Below are 9,722 nucleotides of genomic sequence, written 5' to 3' on the forward strand. Positions count from 1 at the left end.
CACAAGGCCACTGAGCAGGTGGCCGTTTATGTTGGCACCGTTGGCATTACGGAACCGGGTTTTGGTGCCCATCCCTAATTATGCAGCGTAAGAATTGTCCCAACAGGTCTTGTCTTGTTTTGGTTATTAGTCTTCCCAATGCTTGGTATGTATTTTTATTGCCAGCACTCCTTCCCTCCTTTGTTTACCTTCCCGTTACTAAGAGTGTTGAGCTCACACACCGGCCTCTGTTTGGTGACTAGGACACACCCTTTTGCCAATCCCAACATACTTGCCAACCCTCCCGATTTTCCCGGGAGACTCCCGTATTTCAGTGCCCCTCCCGAAAATCTCCCGGGGCATCCATTCTCCCGAATTTCTCCCGATTTCCCCCCGGACAACAATATTGGGGGCGTGCCCTAAAGGCACTGCCTTTAGCGCCCTCTACAACTTGTCGTCACGTCCGCTTTTCCTCCATACAAACAGCATGCCGGCCCAGTCACATAATATATGCGGCTTTTAAACACACATAAGTGAATGCAAGGCATACTTGATCAACAGCCATACAGGTCACACTGAGGGTGGCCGTATAAACAACTTTAACACTGTTACAAATATGCGCCACACTGTGAACCCACACCAAACAAGAATGACAAACACATTTCGGGAGAACATCCGCACCGTAACACAACATAAACACAACAGAACAAATACCCAGAACCCTTTGCAGCACTAACTCTTCCGGGACGCTACAATATGCACCCCCGCTACCACCCAACCCCGCCCACCTCAAGGCCGAATTCGAAGGTCTCAAGGTTGGCAAGTATGAATCCCAATCATGCTCCGTCTCACCCCGCCAGTCCTTGCGGGATTCTTCTTCGCCTTACGTCACTGTTCAGGTGAAGTTTAGTTCGTTTTACGTTGCTTGTTCGCTACTGGCGACTGTTATGTTTCGCTCTCATTTCTATTCACATGGAATCTGCTATGCTAAGAGCTCCACATTATTTTTGCTTTGTTATTGAAATTAAAAGATCATCTTACCTGCACGCCACCCATTGTCCTCCGCATCTTGGAATCACAAACACTTCCGGATGCCGAACCTCAACAAGTAGAACGGTTTTAGCATTGCATTATGTCAGCCATGTTTGTGGAATTCACCACTTTTACTTTAATTTCAAATGAGTCTTGTTCAGAGTGAAATATACTAAAATATCAACTCGTATATATATTGAGAATTCTTTATGTTTGACATCTTGATGAAGTACATTGAGATGCTGCTTGAGAGTTATGTTATGTTGGACTTTCCAGCCTTAGTGGAGGACTCTTTTTTCATCACCCACTGCTGCTGCTATCAGTGCTTTAAAAATGGCCGTTATCATTCTGTTATCACGACCATTAGAACGCCCTGGCCAGACCTAACTCCACTTGCCAAGCAGTCTGTTCACAAAAATGAGTTTTTATATACTTTTGAAAAATCACCAATGGATTTAAGGCCTCCTGTGAATAGATAAATAGCTTTATGGTCTAAAACAGTGGTTCTCCAACTTTTCTTACAGAGTACCACCTCAGATAACACTTGGCTCTCCAAGTACCACCATAATGACCAACATTAAAATACAGTAGCGCAGTATGCCTAAGTAACCATTAAAGACAAGGGAGAGGTTTTATTTAACAATAATATTTAGTATTTTTGACGACTGTAACATTACACACAGTTTGAACAATAACACTGTGATTGAATATAGGAAAACAAAACACTGTACTTATAATTAAGTGATTATTTGGCATACCACTAAGATGTACCACAGTTGAGAATCACTCTCTTAGACTGAATCTTAAACCAAAACCTTATTGTAACCATGCATCAGATCGGTAAGTCAAACTTGCGACCCTAACTCGAACCCTAAGTCGAATCCTACCGCTAACCTTGAACCTAACCTCCTTGAGAACTAGTGATGGGTCAAAGAATTACAGAAGCCTGCCTTATGAAACAAAAATTGTGGTGCTGTGTCCCTTGATGCCTCAATGTGTGTCACTTTAAGAAGAAAAAAACACCAGACCGATACAGCTGTTGTGTCTTTCACTGTGAGTACCGTTTGACTTTGGGATTTGTCTTCCTTTTCATCTTCAAAACAAAAAAAGGAATAATTCTGAAAGACAATTATATTTGCTAGCTGTCAATTTATTGGGCAGGTCAAACGTAGTGACTTTTTAAACCCAGCAGATGATCCTTATGAAACACTAACTCGGTATCAATGCAGCGTCAATACAGCTACTGAGTGTGCCACACACTCACTTACCAACCACTAGCTAGAACCCTAAATCGAAGCAGCCTAACCCTACCTCAAATCCTAACTCTCAGTCAAACCCTGAACCCTAACCTGACCTTAAACTCGAACTGTGACCCTAAACCACTCCTAACTCCAATCCTAAACCTAAATCCGCCACTGGGCCTATTCCACTGCGTCTCAATTATTTTCTGTTACGCCCCCGGCCTCTAGGAAGAAGAAAATATCTCTCGACCCCGCTCAGTTCCCAGCCGTGACTATAAATACTATCATTAGTCTGTAAAATTGTTATAAGTACACCTCTGCCTAACATTGTATTATTATTAACATTAAAGACAACAATATAAATGAACTTAGGACTAAGAAAAACTTTACTATCATTGTTTTTTACTCTGTAACAGAAAATATTTAAAGTGCATCAATTTGCCTGGAATTCTATAAAAAAAAATTTGACCAATATAATAACCGTTTAAAACGGAAAACTGAAAATAAATAAACTCAATAAATAATAACAAATTCAAATTGATCAGTAAAAATAACTCAGGAGCATAATATATAAAACACTTAAATTCTAAGACCCTTAACCCTACCTTAAACTCTAAATCTAACCCTGAATCTATCGCTAACCCTTCAATGATCCTAAACCTACCTCAAGCCCGAGTCCAGTTCTTCTCAAATAGTGGGGCCCGGTGCTATGCCAGCTTTATCAGTATCATGTTTCAAACCCCGCTTAGAACAGCTGTGCGCTACAAAACATGCTCATTGTAGCCATTAAACCTGACTTCCTCATTTTGATTTAAAAAATAAAAATTCAGCGCAAATTGTTTTATTAATTTTTGTTTTGTAGGCTTAAGTGTTTTATGTATTGTTCTCCTGAGTTAATGTTGCTGATCAATTTGAATTTCCGTATTTTTCAGATTATAAATCGCTCCGGAGTATACGTCGCACCGGCCGAAAATGCATAATAAAGAAGGAAAAAAACATATATTAATTGCACTCGAGTATAACTCGCATTTTTGGGTGAAATTTATTTGATAAAATCCAACACCAGAATAGACATTTGAAAGGCAATTTAAAATAAATAAAGAATAGTGAACAACAGGCTGAATAAGTGTACGTTATATGAGGCATAAATAACCAACTGAGAACGTGCCTGGTATGTTAACGTAACATATTATGGTAAGAGTCATTCAAATAACTATAACATATAGAACATGCTATACGTTTACACAACAATCTGTCACTCCCGATCGCTAAATCCGATGAAATCTTCTTCCTCGTTGTCGCTCCTGGTATGTGCCGCTTCTTTTCTTTCTGCTGCTCGATCGCCGTTTTCTGCTGCATATTTCACTACATCTAGCTTGTAATCTGCAGTATATGATTTCCTTTTCGGTGCCATTTTTGTTCAGCCCTTCTCAGTTTTTATAAGTTACCGCCAATGTAGAAATGATCCATTTTAATAGCTACGGACATAGTAGCAGTTAGCATCCCATGACCCACAATGCACTTCTGCCATGACCCGCCCCCGCCGAATTCTTATTGGTTGACGTGTGTGTGACGATTGCTGACATTTGCCTTGTCGCTTACGCGAATGAGATAAATAATATTATTTGATATTTTACGGTAATGTGTTAATAATTTCACACATAAGTCGCTCCGGAGTATGTGTGTATATGTCGCACCCCCGGCCAAACTATGAAAAAAACTGCGATTTATAATCCTAAAAATACGGTTATTATTATTACTTGACTTAATTTTTTTAAAAATTCAGTATCAAATGGTTCAAGTCGGTCAAAACATTTCTATAGTTTAAATAGGGAGTTTTTTTATTATTATTAATAATTTAGGCAAACTGATGCACTTTAAATTATTTTATGTTCCAGACTAAAAACAAGGTCAAAGTAATTTTTTGTTGTAAGTTGACTGATATCTTTTTGTTGTCTTTAACCTCTTAAGGCCCAAGCTGTTTGTTTACATGATTTTTTTTTAATTCTCTTTGCTATTTGGGCTTATTGGACCCTAATTAGAATAAAAACTAAAAATCATCTTTTTATATGATGTACTTATTTCATAAGTAACAAACGTGTACTTCATGTGTAGTGACATGCTAATTTAAATTTTTACACTTTTTTCCCCAAATTCCATTGTATGTTATATTCTTCTGACACCACCAGATAGCAGTATAAGTGTCCATATGTCAACATAAGACCCCGATTCAGTAGTGTACACAATTTTGGAAATAAGAGCTAAAAGGTGCTGTCCACACATGTGGCCACTACGGCCTTTAGAGGTTAAGGTTAGTAAGAACAATGTTGTGCAAAGGTGTACTTATAACAATTTTATAGAGAAACAATACTGTTCAGAATACTGTTCATTGTTGCGATGGAGGGGGTCAACAAAAAAAAAGGGAAGCACTGTCCAAACCACAGCCAGCGTGCTATATACGTAGGCCACCGGTTCAATTTATTTTGATCGTCAGATTGTAAACTGTTTTGTTGCCAATTTATGGACAACATGAGTAATTTAAGTCTATGACCACTTATTATGTTTTCTGTGAATTCAAGCGCAGCATTTAATTATATGACCCAATGCAAACAACCTTCCCTAGTCATAGTGCCAAAAAAAAAAAAAGATAAAACCTACATAAAATGCCAACAGACATGGTCACACATAACACAAGTTAACACAATTTGTGGATATTATAAAAAAAACGTCCATGCACCATAAACAATTCAGAATTCAGAAGGCAAAATGCAAAACACCATCTCAACACTTATCCGTGTTTGGCGCATTTTAGCTGCTTGTAATTTCTGATTGATTACCAAACTTTAAGGAGGTTGTCATGGAAGTAGACAAGGTAGAAGTCCAACTTTCACACTCTTAATATCTAATAATATTAATTATTAATTATATATCCATTATATTATTTTAATACGTACACACACATAGTATATACATATATATATATATATATATATATATATATATATATATATATATATATATATATATATATATATATATATATATATATATATATATATATATATATATATATATAGTTACTTTACATGCCGTTGGCTTTCGGCCCTCGGCCCAATTTTTTTTAGCCCAATGTGGCCCACAGGGCAAAAAGTTTGGACAGCCATACTCTAACCTGACTGTACCTAATTATATAATCGTGACGTCAATAATAAAATAATTCTTGACATTTAAAATAAACTATTTTTAGCTGACTTGTTAGTGGAAACCATGTTACAGAGGCTTCTGGGAAGTGATTGCGTTAATGATTTGTTTGCCTTTCCAGAGGACAAGAGGAGGGAAGCTTTTGACGAATAATAAGCACACACTGTTTGGATCCCCTTGTCAAAGAATTTGTTTTCATTACGCATCTGACAAGATAGCGCGTTCCCACACAAGGGGTTCGATTGAAGACGGTAGGACACTTCATTAGGTACTCCCGCACACTCTGATGAGCTCCAACAGACTATAGAGCTTCATCGTGGAAAGTCAACTTTTATTTCCCAGAATTCCTCTTGTTTCCCCATAAGGTGCGTGCTCAGCGCGGCTCTCAGCGTAGTGATGATTTAGGGCTGTTTATTGCCGCTCACTTAAACATTTACTTTTGCGCGCAAGGTGAAGGCGAGAAGAAAAATGTCTCTGCGCGCCGCGAAAAGAAAAAGAAAAAACCTTGGGGGACTCGACGACGTCGCCCGGGTTAGGTTTTCAAAATAACATTAGTGTCTGAAACTAGTTTTTTACAAGGAGAGCGGCGCGTGACAGCACCCCAAAAGGAAAGTCAGCTACTTATCAGGCGTGTTGTGCTGCAGCCTCCAACATATTCTTTTGATCCTTTGCCTTATAAACTTGTACTGTAAAACAGCTGGACGCAGATCAAAGGCTGGTGAATTATTGTTTTTTTGCAAGTAAATAGATAAATGAATGCTCATGTTTAATTTTGTTTATCGAAATGTTCTTCTTGGATTATTTTGCTTATTTTGAAAAGTGTACAATATCTCAGATTTTAGTGAACAAATTGATCTCACATAGAGATACAAATATCTTGTTAGTTGTTGATTTCAGATGGTTTTTCTTGTTTAAATATCACTTTTTGCGGTTTTGTGAAGCAAATAGTTGCTAACAAAATTAGCATCTCTAAATGTCAACAACAATTGGTGGAAAAGAGTAGCGGACTTAGAGAGGCACCCTGAGGTACACCGCTATGAGGAAAGTCACTGCAAAGTTGATATTTAGCAAAATGATTCCACTTCTTCATATTTTCTACATAGCAATGCAACCTAACACATTACTTATTAGGGGTGCGCAAAATAATCGATTCACATCCGAATCACGATTGTTATTCATCATGATTTTAAATCAATTCATAACATATATATATATATATATATATATATATATATATATATATATATATATATATATATATATATATATATATATATATATATATATATATATATATATATATATATATATATATATATATATATATATATATATATATATACATATATATACATATATATACATATATATATATATATATATATATATATATATATATATATATATATATACACATATATATATATATATATATATATATATATATATATATATATATATATATATATATATATATATATATATATATATATATATGTCTTAATTAGATTATCTAAAAAAATAGTGCTCGATACCGTGGTAGAGCGTAATATGTATGTGTGGGAAAAATCACAAGACTATTTCATCTCTACAGGCCTGTTTCATGAGGGGTTTCCCTCAATCATCAGGAGATCAGAAAATCTCCTAATGATTGAGGGAAACCCCTCATGAAACAGGCCTGTAGAGATGAAAAATCATGTGATTTTTCCCACACATACATATATATATATCTATATCTGGAGAAATCACTGCACGTAAGTGATTTTATATATATATATATATATATATATATATATATATATATATATATATATATATATATATATATATATATATATATATATATATATATATATATATATATATATATATATATGTATATATATATATATACATATATATATACATATATATATATATATATATATATATATATATATATATATGTATATATATATATATATATATATATATATATATATATATATATATATATATATATATATATATATATATATATATATATATATATATATATATATATATATATAAAATCACTTACGTGCAGTGATTTCTCCAGATTCTCTGAACCTTTTGATGATATTATGGACCGTAGCTGGTGAAATCCCTAAATTCCTTGCAATAGCTCGTTGAGAAATGTTTTTCTTAAAACTGTTGGACAATTTGCTCACGCATTTGTTCACAAAGTGGTGACCCTCGCCCCATCCTTGTTTGTGAATGACTAAGCATTTCATGGAAGCTGCTTTTATACCCAATCACGGCACCCACCTGTTGCCAATTAGCCTGTTCACCTGTGGGATGTTCCGCATAAGTGTTTGATGAGCATTCCTCAACTTTCTCAGTCTTTTTTGCCACTTGTGCCAGCTTTTTTGAGATATGTTGCAGGCATCAAATTCCAAATGAGCTAATATTTACAAAAAACTAACAAAGTTTTCCAGTTCAATCGTTAAGTATCTTGTCTTTGCAGTCTATTCAAGTGATTATAGGTTGAAAAGGATTTGTAAATCATTGTATTTTGTTTTTATTTACGATTTACACAACGTGCCAACTTCACTGGTTTTGGGGTTTGTATATATACATGTATATACATATATGTATAAAACCCAGCTGGTTTGGCCCCTGTGCCTTTTTATCGCATTCCGCACGGGGACTCAAACCCCGATCATTCATATTGAGAGGCAGCCCAGCAGAAACGTACATGTGGCGCAGCCGCACTGGCTGGCCTGCTGTTACATCATATATATATATATATATATATATATATATATATATATATATATATATATATATATATATATATATATATATATATATATATATATATATATATATATATATATATATATATATATATATATATATGTTTTTTTTTTTATATATATATAAGAATTTATTTTCAAAAATATTTTTTTTTTAGGCCATCTCCATGCAACCAGAACAACCTTTTCTTACCTATGATTTTTTTTATTTTTTTTTAAAGTATTATTATATTTACTATACTAAATAATTAGGGGTGTAACGATTGATTGATAGATCTAATTATATTTGTAAATTTCAAGTATATTGATTTGTGCTTGGCAAGTTGGCCTTCTGGAAGATAGGTATCGATCAAGCATCGTTTTAAAAGGCAATATATCGATTTTATCGATATTACAATAAAGCAAATGTTGGATTCAAGAATGGCAGACTTTATATGAAGTTTTACATTTGACATTTTTTACAGGAGGTTAAATGTTAAGCTTGTTTGCCCGCCTGTGACGTCGTCAAAGCAAAAATGGTGGATTTATACGCTGGTCAAGAAAGGAATGACAAATGCCTCAAGAAACTAACAATTTACAACACAAAAACTTTTAGCTGTAGCACGATTGTAAAAGACACAACACATACAAAAGACACAACGCATTAATATAAAGCCGCAACTTAACTTTAAGCCACAAAGGATGTGACGGACAAAACAGCAGCAGAGCTAATTTCGCCAACGGACCAACTTGAGACGGAAGGTTAAAAACAGTGTAATAAACATAGTATATTAGTATTATTGAAGACGTAAAAAAATAAGTTATTTATGACTGAAAAGGTGGTCTCACTTAACTTACTTTTCCAACTTTATTCATTACGCCCTCGGCCATTTGGTCCTTCTGTAGCAAAAACTTGTAATTTCCGTTAGGTCTTTATGATGTTCCATGTTTATTCAAGTGAGAGTAGTAGCAGGTCAAACCACTGATAATTTGCCCTGAAAATATGTTTGCTGCACTTTATTTTTTTATATTAATATTGTGTTATTTTATGTTGAAAAACAAGAGCAAAAATAGCAGATAGATCTACTTTTAAAATGTTCGTTACTGTACTTTTATTATTAAAGTGTTGGTAGCACTTTATTCAAAAAAGATGTGAATGCATTTGGCATTAATTGTTGTTTACTTGCTTGTTTGTATTCATAATTCATTTATACATAATTCCCTTACAAGAAATCACAGAAATATAAGAAACGTCACCTGCAGTGTCCACTAACCAGTATTTATTTTACAGTCACACTGCTTGATTTTTATTTTTTTTGCTAAAAGTCGTTATAAAAAAGTAATATCGTCTTTGAATCGTATCGGCAGCCACAAATTTGAATCGAATCGAATCATTGTTAAAACTAATCGTTACACCCCTACAAATAAAACATTGCTAGAATCGGTTTGAATTGAGCATCGTGTTGAATCAAGAATCGATTCTAAATCGAATTGTCACCCCAGAAATCGG

Source organism: Entelurus aequoreus, linkage group LG05 (assembly GCF_033978785.1).
Source record: "Entelurus aequoreus isolate RoL-2023_Sb linkage group LG05, RoL_Eaeq_v1.1, whole genome shotgun sequence".
NCBI classification, from domain to species: Eukaryota; Metazoa; Chordata; class Actinopteri; order Syngnathiformes; family Syngnathidae; genus Entelurus; species Entelurus aequoreus.